The 14,040-nt window shown below is 39.4% G+C and overlaps 1 long non-coding RNA gene across 1 annotated transcript in view; it reads left to right on the top strand.

Annotated features, from left to right (window-relative positions):
* The window catches only part of LOC132206032 (uncharacterized), a 310,901-nt gene extending 299,191 nt beyond the window's left edge, over nt 1-11,710 (top strand). Inside the window, exon 5 of the long non-coding RNA XR_009442755.1 lies at nt 11,420-11,710. This is a non-coding gene — a long non-coding RNA (uncharacterized LOC132206032). The remainder of the gene's footprint in view (nt 1-11,419) is intronic.
* The last annotated feature ends 2,330 nt before the right edge of the window (nt 11,711-14,040 follow it).

Below are 14,040 nucleotides of genomic sequence, written 5' to 3'. Positions count from 1 at the left end.
ACAGAAGACAGTGGGTGGTAGTAGAAGGAAAATATTCTGCCTGGAAGTCAGTGGTGAGTGGTGTTCCACAGGGCTCTGTCCTTGGGCCTCTACTGTTTGTAATTTTTATTAACGACTTGGATGAGGGGATTGAAGGATGGGTCAGCAAGTTTGCAGATGACACAAAGGTCGGAGGTGTCATTGACAGTATCGAGGGCTGTTGTAGGCTGCAGCGGGACATTGACAGGATGCAGAGATGGGCTGAGAGGTGGCAGATGGAGTTCAACCTGGATAAATGCGAGGTGATGCATTTTGGAAGGTCGAATTTGAAAGCTGAGTACAGGATTAAGGATAGGATTCTTGGCGGTGTGGAGGAACAGCGGGATCTTGGTGTGCAGATACATAGATCCCTTAAAATGGCCACCCAAGTGGACAGTGTTGTTAAGAAAGCATATGGTGTTTTGGTTTTCATTAGCAGGGGGATTGAGTTTAAGAGTCGTGAGATCTTGTTGCAGCTCTATAAAACTTTGGTTAGACCGCACTTGGAATACTGCGTCCAGTTCTGGTCGCCCTATTACAGGAAAGATGTGGATGCTTTGGAGAGGGTTCAGAGGAGGTTTACCAGGATGCTGCCTGGACTGGAGAGCTTATCTTATGAAGAGAGGTTGACTGAGCTCGGACTTTTTTCATTGGAGAAAAGGAGGAGGAGAGGGGACCTAATTGAGGTATACAAGATAATGAGAGGCATAGATAGAGTTGATAGCCAGAGACTGTTTCCCAGGGCAGAAATGGCTAACACGAGGGGTCATAGTTTTAAGCTGATTGGAGGAAAGTATAGAGGGGATGTCAGAGGTGGGTCCTTTACACAGAGAGTTGTGAGAGCATGAAATGCATTGCCAGCAGCAGTTGTGGAAGCAAGGTCATTGGGGTCATTTAAGAGACTGCTGGACATGCATATGGTCACAGAAATTTGAGGGTGCATGCATGAGGATCAATGGTCGGCACAGCATCGTGGGCTGAAGGGCCTGTTCTGTGCTGTACTGTTCTATGTTCTATGTTCTATAAAATCATATCAAATTCCTCAGTTTTCATAGACCCCATTAAAATTAACTGAAAATTATGAAACAAACATTCAGGGAGTGACTTGTTCTTACTGAGGGAATCGTGACTGCCACTAGATCCTATCAGAAATTCTGGTGCATTCTGTTTACAGTTTACCAGCCATAACATGGTTAATTGCCTGAATAATTTTATCACATGCCCTGTGAAATAACTCCACAGTGTCCGGTATCCCGTCACTAAGTCACACTTCACATACACGTGCATAGTCCTTGACACTAGTTTGGCTTCCTCAGAGCCACTTCTCAGATTGAACAGATTCTCTGACAGTGCTGTTTATATCTGTCAGCCAGGGTTCCCTGATTGAACCAGATTAACAGCCCCAGTCAGGGAACTCATTTTCTATAAGGTCCACATAGCTGATCTCATAATAATCACTGCACCCTGATTCACCATTGAAGACTAAATGTATACAGCCCCTTAAATGTATATTCAAAATGAGCAGCATGGTGGCTCAGTATTTAGCTCTGCTGCCTCACAGTGCCAGGAACCTGGGTTGGATTCTCGGACAACTGTCTATATGGGGTTTACATATTCACCCCATGTCTGTGGAAGTTTCCTTTAGATGCTCCAGTTTCCTTCCACAGTTCAAAGATGTGCAGGTTAGATGGATTCGACTTGGGAAATGTAGGGTTACGGGAATAGGGTGGGTCTGGGCGGGATACTGTTCAGAGAGTCAGAGTGGACTGAATGGGCCAAATGTTCTGCTTCCACACTGTATGGGTTCTCTGATTATATGAAAATAGAAGCTCAGGGTGCTTGTGGGTGAATGTTAGAGTTAGAGCTTCCATAATTGGGAAGGGCCATAAGATCTAGGAGCTGAATTAGGCCATTCAGCCCCTCCAGCTTGCTCTTCTATATAGATCCAAAGTCCTCAACTGCTCTTCATGTGACAAGCCCTTCATCACAAAATCATTCTTGTAAACCTCCTCTTGAAAACCTCCAATGCCAGGACATCGTTCCTTATGTATGGGGCCCAAAACTGCTCATAATATTCCAAATGCAATCTGACCCACAGCAGTTCATCTCTGTTCTTGTATTTTAGCTCTCTTGAAATGTTTATGTTGCATTTGCCTTCTGAACTGTGATCTAAGCCTGCATGTTATCCTTAAAAGAATCCTAAACTAGGATTTCTAAGTCCCTTTGTGCTTCAAACTTTCAAAGCCTTTCCCCATTTCGAAAATAGTCTAAGTCTCTAGTCTTCTGACCAAAGTGCATAACCTCACATTTTCCCACGTTGTATTCCATCTGCCACTTCTTTGCATTCTCTCCTAGCCTGTACAAGTCTTTTCGTTGCCTCCCCACTTCCTTCACCTATTTTTGTGTCTTCTGCAAACTTATCAACAATGCTGTCAGCTCCTTTGTCCAGATGTTAAAGTATAACATGAATAGTTGTGGTCATAACACTGACCCCTGCAGAACTGCACTAGTCACCAGCTGTCATTTTGAAATAAAACCCTTTATTTCTGCTCTCTGCCTTCTGCCAGTAAGCTTATCCTCAATCCAAGCCAGTACCTTGCCCCTAATACCATGGGCCCTTATCCTATTTAGTAGCCTCCTATACAGCATCTTCTTATTGGCCTTTTGGAAATCCAGATAGATCACATCCACTGGTTTTCCTTTGTCTAACTTGCCAGTTGCCTCATCAAAGAATTCTAAAAGGTTTTTCAGGCATGATCTGTCCTTGACAAAATCATGCCGTCTCAGCTCTATTTTTTCATGCACTTCCAAGTACTCCATAATTTCACTTTTAATAATGGACTCCAACATCTTAAAAGGGCTGGGAGGACTCAGCAAAGGTTATTAAAGTTTCCAGAATAAATAATGAAATAGTGAATATGGAAAGACTCAGAAATCTAACTTCAGGCATGGGATAACTGTCAGAAAGGGAGCAGTCAATGTAGCACTGAGGATATTGTACTTAAATGCAATCCATAAATGAATCAAGATAAACCAGCCTATAGTTTCCTGTTTTTTGCCTCTCTCACTTCTTAAACAAGGCTGCTACCTTTACCATTTTCCAGTCCTCTGGGACCCTCTTTGATCCTAGTGATTTTTGAAAGATTATCATGAATGCCAGCACCTTCTCCATGTTTGCCTCATCCTCCTCTTAGTATGTTTTTCCTTCCTTGGGATGAATTTCTGCTGTGCCTCCAAAACTGCCCTAGAAATGCCTGCTATTGCTGCTCCACTGCCTTTCCTGCTAGGCTCTCCTTCCAATCAGCTCTGGTGAGCTCCTCATATCTTTGTAGTTATCTTTACTCAATTGTAGTACTTTGACATCGGATTCCAGCTTCTTCCTCTCAAACTGCAGGGTGAATTCTATCATATAATGGTCACTGCACCCTAGGGATTCCTTTACCTTTAGCGCCCTAATCAAGTCTGCCTCATTACACATCATCAATCTAGAATTGCCTGTTCCCTAGTGGGCTTTACCACAAGCTGCTCTAAAAAAAACTTGTAAACATTTCACAAATTCCTTTCTCTTGGGATCTGCTACCAACTTAATGTTTCCAGTACACCTACATATTAAAGTCCCCTGTGGTTATTATAATAGTGCCTTTCCTACATGCTTTATCTACCTCCTGATTTATTGTCTTCCGCACATCCTGATTACAGCTACAAGGCCCTATACATAACTCGTGTGAGGGTCTTTATTCTTTTGTGGTTCCTTAATTCTACCCACACAGATTCTGCACCAACTGATTCTATGTCACTTCTTGCTACTGATATAATGTAATTTCTTATGAACACTATCCCTTTACCTGTCCTTCCAATAGGATGTGAATCATCAGATATTTAGTTCCCAGTCTTGACCCCCTTTCAGCCATGTCTATGTGATGCCCATAACATCATACCTGCCAATTTCAATCCCCACTACAAACTCATTTATCTTGTTTCAGTTACCATTTCATTTAAGTACAATATCCTCAGTCCTACATTGACTGCCTCCTTTCTCATTGTTGTTCTATGCCTGAAGTTAGATTTCTGAGCCTTTCCATCCTCACTATTTCATTATTTACTCTGGAAACTTCAATAACCTCTGCTGAGTCCTCCCACCCCCTTTAACGTTTTTCATAACTTTCCATGCAACAGGACCCAATTCCCCACAATTCAGGTCAGGAGGGAGTTTGGAGACAAGTTGAAGAAAGCAATTCCACATTTTACAACATATTATCTTATAATATGATCTGAGAAGCAATGATCTTAAATCTAAATATAAGCTTATGCTGATACACTTTCAGTCACTACACAAATAATATTCTGCATGTGTACTGAAACAAGTTCTTTGTTATTCATTAATTTTCCCTTCAGCATAACAAAAAAGCCGAGCAAAAGAAATTAACTCCATTTCACCTAAAGCATGAAGCAAAATATATTACTTTAGAAAATAAAACAGAGATTTTAATTTTAAATATTGGCATTAATCAGCAGAGGGGCTTTTAAAGCCTCATAGTTTTCATAATAGAATTCTAATATAGAAGCAGCAGAAGAACATTAAGCAGAATTCATGGACAATTTAACTATGTAAAGATGGAATTTCTATTTTATTTTCAAATGGATTTGATTCCCTCGCATGGACTGAGGTTAGAAGTTCCCAACACATTATACGTTCTGCAAAAAGGGCAAAAAAAAATGAAGTTGAGGATAAATGCAAAATTCTTGCATCTTTCAAAGATAGACCAGGGCAGTTCTGTGGAGCATTGTGTTATTTTCCACTTTAATTTTAAGTAGGTATTTAAGTTATAAAAACAAAAAACTTGTATATTTATAATGCATTTAATGTCATAATATATCCCACAGACTGTTATCAAGCATTTTTTTACATTAGGTGACATTAGGGCAAGTGAACAAAAAAGACCATAACACGAACCAAATAATGTATTTTTGAAGAAATTTCAAATTTATTAGACCTGAATTAGAAGATAAATATTTTCATGAACAGGAAAAGCCATTAGACCCAAAAAGCCTTGGCCTTTTTACTCAGCTTCCCTCTTCATCAATTTGTTTGTCTTTTGACATATTTACATCATTCAACATTGTTCTCTAGCATTTTAATTAATAACTTCATTACTCTTTGTGTGTAAAATGTTCCACTTGACTTGCTTCCTTTGTGTTTTTTTAAATTTATGACCAGTAACTCCTGTTGTTTGAATCCTTTTCCACCATGAATGATTTGTCTGATCTTCTTTTGTCAATATCTATCCTAAGATGATGGGATCAAGACCCACTCCAAAAACTTGAGTACACAATCTAGATTGACATTTGTCACAGCGTTGGGGAAGTATTTTCAGGAAGCACTGTCATTGAAATTGATGTTAAATCAATGTCTATCTTCTCGGCTAGATGTAAAAGATGCTGCAGCATTGTTTCAACAAATAGCTAAAGTATTTCATCCAGGCCGATGGCTAACTGCAATAACAAAAATAAGAAAACTGGATGTTATCTTATGCTATTTTTGTTAGTGCTTGTTATGTATACATTCACTGCCATACTTGCCATACAAAAATAGCTGTAAAGCACTTTGAGATTTCCTGAGATCACATAGGATTCTACCTAGAGGTAGGTTTGTTCCTACCCATTCAGGCAACAGAGTTCCTTTTGATAATAAATGTGAGTTGCTTTGTAATATCTCTCTATGTTTCTCACAAAAAAAAACTTGATCATGAAGCCTCATACTATCCATTATTTCATCACTCCATCGAAATACCTTGCTAGCTAATTCCATTCTGTAAGTCCTTTTAAGGAGTGCATTATTTGCCCTTGCATCTGGGCAACATCTGCCTCAAAAGAATCTGTATTCACTCATGGTCCAAAAAAGAGCTCTCTTTTTCCTCTGTTTGTAAAATGATGAAATTAAACTTCAGGTTCATGTTTTTTTCAAAAGAAAGTTCAGGTTCTGCATTTCTAGTGAACGTCCAAAGACTTTGAATAAGAACAGAGATACTGGAAAAACTCAGCAGATCTAGCATCTATGGAGAGGGAAAGAAAGTGAATGTTTCAAATCTGATATGACTTGTTTTCAAAACACAAAGAACTGCTGAGGCACTCTTTTCATCGTGGCTTCCAGCATCTGCAATATTTTACTTTTATTCCAAAGACTTTGCTTTGTTTTGGTATAGGTCATGCCTTACTGGGAGAGGACAGAGGTAAATGACATTTCAAAGCTATGTCGCTAGGTACATAATGCCCATTCAAAAATATTTCTCAAGTGCCAGAATCCAAATCCAAACGCTTACATGAGGTCCACTTTCGAAATAATCCAATTGGGTTGGTGGTACAAAGTTCTGGCTTTTGACTTCCACACGTTAAACTAAGGGTTTTCCAATATCATTGTTACAGGCCTTGTGTCTTTGGTACGGGTGAGAGAGTGTGCAGGAGTGCAAGCTATTCAGGTGGATTAGACACAGCCAGTAAATAGTTACAAATTAATTTTAGCATTTTGATGCCTGTAGGAATTTCAAACTAATTATTGGTCTATTGATTTACATCCGAGAGTAGATTACTCATTGATATAACCAAGAATAAATATCAGCACAAAGCAAAAGCTATTAGGAAAATAAGGCTCAAATTGACTTTCCATCCATTATCTCACGTGAATCCAAATTGGCCACCTCCAATGCAATTCTATACATTATCCCCCATTCTTTGTTACACAACACAACCTTCAATACTTGGGCAATTAGCCAATCTGCATGAAAGGCAGAATCATAGAATGCTTTTGGTTTCTTTCTACTGAAGCTCTTTTATTGAGGTACTTTGGCTATTCTCCTAATAAATAAAAATCTTTACACAGCTTAATAAGCATTTAAGTTATTTTTTCCCATGCTTTTGATCAATTCCGTAAGTACTACATCTATTAGAGTTGTTTTTCCAGGTTTTATTGCATTTGATTTTGCTTTTATCTCAGTCCCCATTATTTCTGAAGCAATTAAATCAATGTGATACATAATCTTTTCTTTGAATCAAATCGTTCAATGCTTTCATTTTTTTCACATGTCCTTTAAATATTCTTTTTGTTATTTTTCTTATTTCATCAGGGTTTCTTCAGAAAATAAATCCATTGCTATTATTTTCAGTCCTTTAGTTTGAGTGCCACTAATTGCCTTTTTTGCGTTGATTGAATTTGGATGGGAATTATTGTCCAAGGTTTGACTGTATTAAGTGCTTGCCAGCTCCGAAAGACATTGGAGTAGAGAGAAGAGAGAAAGACAATTCATGTTAAATAAGTGTATGGGACAAACAGCAACAGTTAGAGTAGCCAAGCAGGATTTGAAGCCACGTGTAACAGTGATAGGAGTGAATTATTGATTACTAGTCTTCTCCAATGTCTTTATTGAAGACATGACTAAAGAGATGGTTAAAGACAAAGAGTGGAATCTTATTGGTGCCTAAATGACAGGGGATATGACAGTGGGAAGGATAGTTGAATTATGTGAAAAGTCTGGCAAGTCCTAACTTGATGTTGGGAACAATTCACTGCAACTTTTAACTAATTTCTGGACATCAAGGTGAGACTCTTGCTTGGCAGCAAATGTTTGTCTATTAACGGGGATTATTGTTTGTTAATGATTTTTTAAATTGCACAACATGCCTCATTAATATACAGCTTTCTATCTTATCATCCACTGCAAGCGACCTAGATGCTGTGAGTACTTGACCTCGAAGAAACAGTGGGTGCCTGGTGACTTGTGCTTGCCAGTATCTGTAAAGAGCCTTGATGCTGATCACCCTGCAACGACATCTCAGGGCATACTCCATAGGCACCAGCCATGTGGACCCCATGTGTACAGATATTGGCATCTGGCATATGCCCACTTCTAGGAATCCTCATGGAACATCTCTGAACTACTTATTTGCTTCCACGCTTCAGTGCAGTACCTGGTGGTACACCAACAGCTACCATTGTAGTGCTACAGCAAATCCATATACTGGGCTAGGATGCATCTTCAGGCTATTTGCATGCTCTCTTAGTGCTCACTCACTTCAGGCTGACCTGGATGCTGACAGCACCCTAGCCTTGTCTTGCATTGCCTTGCCTGTTTGTGCCTTGCCCCTTAGCCAGAGATATAAGGCTCACAGGTCAGCTGCATTGACTTGCCATTTACTACAGTCACAAAGCAAGGAAGCTTGAAATAGTTATCAGACGTCAAATCAAGGGCGATAGCCTTCAGTCAGAGATCCCAGCACAGTAATTCAAGGAAAGCCTTCAATATCAGTTAACACTTAGTCTCTAGGGATGATCAGAGTCAGTATCCTCTCCTCATAAGGTGTAAGGATCCGAACGCTGGGCAGTCCATCACCTGACTTGGCTCTTTATGTCATTTGGCTGATTTCCTCCTGGCATGAGAGGGAGGAAGGTATTAGGGAGATGAAAATATGTGGCATGGCTGTTACTTTTGGTGCAGGTAGTGAGACATCCCAGGTGGCAGCGCAGAGGAAATTTGGGGTTAGTAGTATCAGGTGTTGGGTTTGGTGCTGTGGACAAAACTGAATGGCAGAACATGAGCGCCCTGGTGAGAGTTGGGATGGTAGCAGGGATAGAGTGGGTATGAAGTATGACAGCGAAGATAGTGGCACTTATGCTCGTAAACTGGAGAAGGTCATTGACCTTCTTCCTACATTGCTGTGCATTCTTCTAGATAACTGAGACTGCACTGACCCGGCTGGCAAACTTGGAGCGGACTGGCATGATCTGGTTTTGGCACCTCCTCTGGTCCTGGGTGAAAAGAACATCCTATTTGTGCACCACCTAATCCAGGAGAATCTCTACATCCATGATTGCAAAACAAGGTGCTAACTTTCCCTTCTCTGCCATGTCCAGGGTAAATATCAGGAACCATGTAGGGCAGCTTCAGACTAAATGTGCTTGTCGGAGTACACAACAACCTTTCAAAGATGGTGCCAGAGGTGTCAACCTGTTCCAGTATATCCTGGCAGTGGCAAGTTTTTCTGGTTGCAGCAAGTGTTAAAATGGGGTTATAATCACATGAGAGGGATGTCATGGGGCAGGGTAGTTATTTAATAGGGTGAGTTTGGTAAGATGCCTCGAGAGAGCTCACTAGCCCTCACAATGAGAAACCTTTCAAAATCACGATGAAATGACATTTAGCCAAAAAACATAAGATTCTTGTGTTAAGACTAGTGGCAAATCATAACATAAATTAGATTTACAGATGACAAAGCGCTTGCAGCAATTAAGCACAGCAATAGGATTCCGGGAACTAACAGTTAGATGAGTAGCAGCAGGCATGATCTCTGAAATGAAAGTCAATAATGGCAGAGAGATGCTTATCTGAAGATCCTGTAGAGGGAAAAAGTAGATTAGATTCAAGAATTCATGTATTTAGTAACCATATCTATAGATGCTATATATGCCAAAACTAAAGATAAAAATGGAGAGGCTGTATGTTATTAGATGAGACAGTTGTTAACCAGAAAGCTGAATGAATAATTGGAATAGTAATTTGTGGACGGCTTAATAACGCGTGTTATCTTATACGGTTGAGAGTCTTGGACATTACAGAAAGAGATTAACTTGCTAAATAATTTTGAAATGTGGGAAGAATCAGTTAGATTGAAAGACTAGTAAATAATGAGGCCCTGAGGAGATTGAATAAGCAAAGAAAATTGTTGAACATAGTTCCAAAGAGGCTGAAGATGGGCACAGCATAACTTAAGAGAAAACAGACTAGGAAACAATACAACGGAGGGAAAATTTCAAGGAACAAAAGAGGATCAGGAAGGAAAAGAATACCAATGGTGGCTGGATAGAAAATTGAAGGAAGTTATGGAGAAATAAAAGGAAATGCACCAGGAGAGAAAGCCATAAAGGGAATAATATGAGGCAAAGATCTACGTTTTGGGCAGACGCCAAATGATATTGATTGTGAGGAGGACAAAGGCAAAGGTTTTTCTGTGCCAGGCAGTGTGCTGGCCAACATTTGGCCTTTTACTCTTTATGAGGGAGTGATCCTGACTCTGACTGACCCAAGTAGACGCTGGACAAGTATCTGAGGTTTCTCTTGACTTACTGAGCTGAGACCCTAACCAGAGACTACACTCCGTCACCTTGATTAAAACCCACTGACAATTACAACAGATTCCTGATTTTGTGTCTGTGCTAAATGGCATGGCAAGATGCAACAGTATAAGCTTAGTACTTCTGGCTAAGGGAATAAAGTGCAAGAGGCAAGGAAAGTCAAGGGAAGTCAACACAAAGCACGGATGCTGTGAGCATTGAAGTCTGATCACAGTGAGTGAGTGAAGAGCCCAAAGATACAGCCTGATCTGGCCCATTGGCTGGGGGTAAGCCTCAGAACACTATGTGTCCTTGCTGCAGCATGACAATGATAATTGCCTGACATTGCCTGAGATACAGCATTGAAATGCAAGAGCATCCTGAAAGTGGATTGATGATGTGTTATGAGGGGTCTTGGAGGTTGCTATTGTCTGTAGATCTGGCCAGTGCCCATGGAATGTGCTACATAGAACATACATCGAACAGTACAGCACAGTACAGGCTCTTCGGCCCACGATGTTGTGCCAACCTATTATCCTACTAAGATAAAACTACGCCGCATACCCTACATTATACTATCTTCTGTGATGTTGATGCCCTGTGTCCAACATGGAGGTCCTTAGGAGGTAACAGTGAGCTGAATCTGTCAGGTATCCATTCTGGTTCCCAAGCCAATTGTTCTCAATGTCTAGTCTGTTTGGTGAGTTTGGCAAGGGGAGAGTCTGAATATTAATGAGGTGTAACATTAACTGGTTGTTTAACAGAAGTTAATCCAGTCATTTGACATCATGACCCTGCCATCAGAGAGCTCTGATGAAGGGTCTAAGCCCGAAACGTCAGTTTTTGTGCTCCTGAGATGCTGCTTGGCCTGCTGTGTTCATCCAGCTTCACACTTTGATACCTTGGATTCTCCAGCATCTGCAGTTCCCATTATCTCTGGGTGATATTGACGTTGGGGTGGGTCTTGCCATACTTGTTGCCTAATTCTGCCACAAAATTTCCATAACCTGTATTGTTTAGACCCCTGTAAAATTCTACCCCTACATTTCAATAAAGGGCTTAAGATTTGATAATTAGTTGCGCTTCATGGGAAACTTGTACTTTCGGAAAGGTTTGGATTACTTATGCCATCATTTCCTTGGATCTGTGTGCTGTAAATCAAACCCTATAACATTGATATTGCGTTACAATAGCATAACTCTGCAGTGAAAAGATCTGTCAGATTCTATGAAATATACATACATTTGATGTAATTTAATCATTCAGTCTTATGAAAACATGGTTTTCTTTTCCTAAAAGCATACAAAATGGAGCTAGACAATCCTGCTGCCTGGAGACAGGGACCTGAGTTGCCATGGAAAGAAGCATGTGGAAGAAGGCTCAGTGTTATTAGAGGAAGAATCTGACAAAGCCATGACATTGAACATCCAATGCCTAAGTTGTAATAAAGAACTAAAAGCTTGAGCAATGTAATTTAAATTTCCCATTGTCTTAAATAAACCTGCTGCTAAATGGAGCAATACTAAGGAAACTGAAATCTATTTATTGTACCTCTTTGAATCTTGGAAATAAAAATAATCAATGGATATGAACAGGGATAGGTCACCAAAGTGAAAGCTCCAAATACAGTAAGATATGGAGATTGACCAAAGCAACAAAAAATGGATTAACTCATTGTATGTTAAAAAAAATCACTTGATAAATTTCTGTACTCATCAAGATGATGTATTTAACTTTAGGAATTACAAAACTTTCCCTTTTTGAAGTCCAATGTCATTGTCAATCCTCAGCAGTCCAAGTATTGTGGTGATAAATACAAACTAAACTCCTGTTAACGAAAACAATGTATTAAGAAATTATTTTTGTTTCAAATATTTAATAATATAAGAAACAGAGCACATAATGAAGGACACAACTAAAGGTGAAAATGCGAATGAGATGATGAGACAAATGACACTGGAAGACAACGTTAAGTTTCAATTTGAAAATCATGGTTGGAGTGAAACATTGACATTGACAGTTATACATCACAGGGTATGTATCCAGGACAAACTAAGGAAGTTAAAAGTAGTATCAAACTGAAACAAAAAACAGTTTATAATTTCAGAAAGTTGAATATCAGGTTAGAAGATTGAGCAGAATATAAAGAACAGCAAATAATGTTTTGAAGATTAATAGAGGAGAAGAAATTACTGTATGAGTGAAAGCTAGCCAGAAATATGAAAATAAAGTAGTAAATGTTTCTAGAGGTGTTTAAAAAGGGAGAAGAGCAAGTTAAGTGAGTAAAAGCAAAATAATGCAGATGCTGGAAATCTGAAATTAAAAATAGGAAGTGCAAAGGAAACGCATTAACTCTGGCTACATTGGTGAGAGAGAAAAGCAAAGCTAACATTTTGAGTCCAATATGATTCTTCTCCAGAACTGACAATGAACATTGGTCCTCTGGAGAGTGATTCTGGGCAATAAATGATGAACAGTAGTACTAATGGCAGGTGAATCAAAGAGACATTTTGCAGCAGTCCTCAATATAGAGGATATGAATAATATCTCAGAAATAATTGTGAATTAGAAGATGGTCCGAAGCAATGACTTTGAAACAATCACAATCACCAGGGAAACAAAATCAGAAGTCACATGACACCAGGTTATAGTCCAACAGGTTTATCTGAAATCACAAGCTTTTGGAACACTGCTCTTTCGTTTCACCTGGTGAAGGAACAGTGCTCCAAAAGCTTGTGATTTCAAATCAACCTGTTGGACTATAACTTGATGTCATGTGATTTCTGACTTTTTCCACCTCAATCCAACACCGACACTTCCACACTACAGAAACAGTACTGAAAATATTACTGGAACAAAATTCTGATGAATGGAATCCATCCAAGGGTGTTAAAAGAAGCGGCTGCTGAGGTAGTAATTGTATTGGTTTTAATTTTCCAAAATTCCCGAAATTCTGGAAAAGTTCCAGATTGGAAAATAGAAAATACGTTCCTGTATCCGACAAATGTAGATAATAGGAAACTTTGGGTCTGACAGCCTAACATCTTTCATAACAGTAATACTAGCATCTATTATTAAGGTAGTTTTAGCACAGCGCTTAAAACAGCAACATGCAGCTGGGCAGAATCATCATCGTAATTGGAAGGGAAATCCTGTTAGGCTGATTGGTTCTTTGAGGAAATAACAAGTAAGGTAAATAAATGGGAGGTGGTGGATGTACTGTATTTAGATTACCAAAAAGCATTTTAGAGAGTGCCACAGCAAAAGTTGTAAAATAGCAAAAGAACTATAGCATTGATAGATGATGTTTTGGCTGATAGGAAGCAGAAGGTGGACCTGGGAATCATTTTCAAGCTGATAGGCATGTAACAGGTGGTCCGCCACAAGAACCAGTGTTGAGGCTTCAATCATTTACAATAACATCAGTGACTTGGATGAAGTTACTGAATGCATGCTTGTTAAATGTGCCAATGGTACATAGATAGGTAGGAAAGTAAGTCGTGAAAAGGGCATAAGGAGTCTGAAAAGGTGCATAATGGGTTAAGTGAGTGGACAAAAGTTTGGCAGGGTAGAGTAAAATGTGGGAAAAAATAAACTTGCCCACTTCAGAAAAATACAAAAGCAGCATATTATTTAAATATCAAACAATGGCAGAACTCTGTTAGACTGAGTGGTATGTGTGTCCTGCTGCAATCTAAAAAAAATCCAGAAATGTAGGCTTTGTTGCCTTGGTATATTTACACTAAGTGGACAGCAGTGATTCAAAAAGTCATCTTGTTGCCATCATCTCCAGGGCAATTATGGTGGACAAAAAATGCTTGTCCAGCAATGAAGTCAGTGTGCCTTGAATTACTTTTTTTAAAAAATTGCATGCAGCGCATAAAGTTACCAGTCAGTAAATGTGAAGGAGGAAAAGCACA

The sequence above is a fragment of the Stegostoma tigrinum genome, chromosome 28 (genome assembly GCF_030684315.1).
Source record: "Stegostoma tigrinum isolate sSteTig4 chromosome 28, sSteTig4.hap1, whole genome shotgun sequence".
NCBI lineage: Eukaryota > Metazoa > Chordata > Chondrichthyes > Orectolobiformes > Stegostomatidae > Stegostoma > Stegostoma tigrinum.
This window is presented reverse-complemented; position numbering and strand designations above follow the sequence as displayed.